The 310-nt window shown below is 32.9% G+C and overlaps 1 protein-coding gene across 1 annotated transcript in view; it reads right to left on the bottom strand.

Moving 5' to 3' along the window:
• Positions 1-310, bottom strand: part of LOC119588118 — a gene marked incomplete in the record, with an annotated part of 60,132 nt that overhangs the window by 21,122 nt on the left and 38,700 nt on the right.

Genomic DNA, 310 nt, shown 5'->3' with positions numbered 1-310 from the left:
CTTCTTTTACCCTTAAGAAAACAAAGAAAAAAAAAAAGTTTCATCTCAACACACATTTATCAGCGCTAAAGACGTGAGGCATCTCCTAAATTCCCTTGAAAATTCGCTTATAACAAAAAACAAAGTTTCTAGAACAGTTATCCCTTTTTTAACGAGCGAGAAATTCACGTTGTTGAAAGATATAGAAAACGGAGACGTGCAACAGTCTTGGCAAATTGTTAATATTAATCGTGGATTTGAGATTATCACTTCCTTGTGGGATTTATGAAGTAATTAAGGATTTCATGTATAGGTACGTGTATAAATTGGA

Source organism: Penaeus monodon, chromosome 23 (assembly GCF_015228065.2).
Source record: "Penaeus monodon isolate SGIC_2016 chromosome 23, NSTDA_Pmon_1, whole genome shotgun sequence".
NCBI classification, from domain to species: Eukaryota; Metazoa; Arthropoda; class Malacostraca; order Decapoda; family Penaeidae; genus Penaeus; species Penaeus monodon.
This window is presented reverse-complemented; position numbering and strand designations above follow the sequence as displayed.